Genomic DNA, 2,810 nt, shown 5'->3' with positions numbered 1-2,810 from the left:
GTTAGCAAAGCATATGGGATCTTGGGCTTGAAAAAAAGAGGCATTGAGTACAAAGCAGGGAAGTTATGCTGAACCATTATAAAGCTCTGGTTCGGCCCCAGTTGGAGTGTTGCTTCCAGTTTTGCTTACCACACTTAAGAAAGAATGTGAGCGTCCTTGAGAGGATGCAGAGGTGATTTACCAGAATGGATCCAGGGATGGAGGATTTTAGTTACAAGGTTAGGTTGGTAAAGCTAGGGTTGTTCTACCTGCATCAAAGGAGAGTGAGGGGAGAATTGATAGATGTGTTTTCGGCTATGACAGTTTTAAATAAGTTGGCAAGGAAACATTGTTCCCGTTAACTATTGGTACAAGGACTAGGGGACACAGATTGAAGGTTTTGGACAGGAGGTACAGGGGGAATGTGCGCAAGAACTTTCTTACACTGATTGGTGATGATCTGTAACTCGCTGCCCATGAGGGCGGTGGAAATGGAGACAATCGAGGATTACAAAAGGAATTTGAATGGGCACTTGAAGGAAATAATTTTACAGGGCTATGGGGATCGAGCAGACAAGTGATAACTCGTCTCCACTCCTAGTATTTCTAAATCCCACACATTCACTATAATGTGAACAATTCTTTCCTGTTGTGTCTTTCTCAGATTTGTAAACTTCACTGTATTGGAGTGAAGTGACATCTACTGGCAAGAAACATGAACTGCCGCTTCTCGGCCTTTTGGCTCAGATCAAGTGTAGTATCTGTTCTTATCAGTGCTTATTTGATTGAGAAGAGACCATGATCATTGCCTTTTGATCCTGGGGAAGCTTTGAGTAAAATGGCTATAACCAATTTTCGAACTTCGGGCCAGGGAGTGCGCAACACCGTTCGGGTGGTCGTGAAGGACAAGGAAGGAGATGCACCGGTCGATCGCACCTTCTTCATCAAGAAAATTCTCTTCGATTGCTGCGGATTTCAAGCGACGGACGTCTTCTGCCTCCAGGATTTCCCCAGCAGTGGATATTTCGACGTGACGTTCCGGAACGTGGCGGGATGCATCAAGTTCCTGAAGGCGTTCAAGGAGAAAGGGGACCGGGCGCCACTGTCGATCGTCACAGCGGAGCCGCTCTTCACGCTTCCGTCACAACGGGACCGGGTGGTGACGATTCACCTCTACAACCCCCATGTTCCGGTGGTGGATGTACTCACCTTTCTCGCCAGGTCCATCGAGGTGGCCGGCAGCAGCACTGATGTCAAGGACCCCTTTGGGATCTGGACCAGCAAGCGGCAGGTCAAGGTGACCTTGAAGGTAGATGCCAGTGGAGCCATCATCCACCCTCCCTCCAGCTTCGCTATCGGGGGAAGTCGAGGCTTCTTGGTCTACGCTGGGCAGCCCAGAGTTTGCCGCACCTGTGGCAAATCTGGTCACATGGCAGCCAACTGCAGCACGGTTGTTTGCAAGAACTGCAAGGAGGAAGGCCATCAGACCAAGGACTGTAAGCAGACTAAGTGTTGCAACTTGTGCGGTGCGGCAGGCCATCTCTACAAGACCTGCCCCAAACGTTGCCTCAGCTATGCTCAGGCGGCAAGGTCCAAGGAAAGGCCGGGAGAAGGTTCGACGAAGGCGTCCGCTGTTTGAAAGGAGACCAGCAGCTTTCTCCGCAGTGAGGAACTTCAACCTGAGAAGGAAGGGGAGGCAGCTGAAACCAACGACCCAGCACCTACCCAGCGCCCGGAAACCCCTCCTCCACAGACAGAATCGATGGAGGAGGAGGCAGCAGATGGACAAACAGGTCAGTGACAAGTGGTCCAAAGGAAAACCACAAAGAAAAAACATCCCAAAGCCACCACCCAAACCAGTGGCAAGAGGAGGCTCTCTTCTGAATCAGACTGCAACAACTCCTCTTCACTGGACGGGAAATGCTGGAACGACAGCCCCTTCAAAAGAGGCGGCAGAACTCCGAGATGGATGATAAAGCATCCCAGCCCCCGGGCACTGGAAGCTGTGAGGGGCCCGGCGTGCCCCAACCCCAATGCCCCACACGTAACGAAGTGGCCAACGCATCTCAGCTCTGCGACACCGGGAGCAAAGACACGTCTGGCGCACCTGAGCTCCTGGAGACCGGGAGCTGTGATGTTTTCGAGGAGGAACAGATGGAAGCAGCTGAGGACAACCCAATCCTCTCTGCCTACAAGACCCCCCCTGATGTCACCCGAGCGGCACAAACCCTGCATGAAAAATCAGGAGGGGTTTTTGAGCCCAACCAACGTGAAACTGCTTGCGCATACGATGGGTATGCAGGAACATCCCGAAGGGGAAGGACTGGGACTAGCGAGGACAAATGGTATGGGAAGCAACAACTAATTTTTCGTAAAAAATGGGTGCAAGAATTGCTTCCATTAATGTGCGTAGCATTAAATCGACTATGCGATGTGTTTCAACCTTGGATTACCTTGCCAAGGTCAAAGCTGACCTACTGTTTCTGCAGGAGTGTGGAATACCACACCTCAGCACCTACAGGCAGTGGTCGCGATGGTGGTCCCACGGGCCATCGATCTGGTCGGGGGGTAATGACTGCCATTCCTCCGGCCTGGGTATTCTGCTGCGGGGAGGTAACTTCACCATCTCCGAAGTTAAGGAGGTGGTGGGCGGCCGCCTCGTCGTAGCAGACGTGATGTACAACAACGCTCCGCTCCGGTTGATCAACGTGTACGCCCCGGTACAACGCAGCGAGCGGCTGACCGTCTTCCAGCAGCTCCCACTGCTGCTGGCGACGTCCAGGCCGGTCATCCTAGGCGGTGACTTCAACTGCATCATCGATGAGGCTGGA

General features: G+C 52.4%; 1 pseudogene; it reads left to right on the top strand.

The window, feature by feature from the left end:
• The first annotated feature begins 701 nt into the window (after positions 1-701).
• On the top strand, positions 702-810 carry LOC137360626 (U2 spliceosomal RNA; annotated as a pseudogene).
• The last annotated feature ends 2,000 nt before the right edge of the window (positions 811-2,810 follow it).

The sequence above is a fragment of the Heterodontus francisci genome, unplaced genomic scaffold (assembly GCF_036365525.1).
Source record: "Heterodontus francisci isolate sHetFra1 unplaced genomic scaffold, sHetFra1.hap1 HAP1_SCAFFOLD_59, whole genome shotgun sequence".
Classification (NCBI taxonomy): Eukaryota; Metazoa; Chordata; class Chondrichthyes; order Heterodontiformes; family Heterodontidae; genus Heterodontus; species Heterodontus francisci.
Note: the sequence above shows the minus strand (reverse complement) of the source record. Positions and strands in the feature narration are given on the sequence as shown.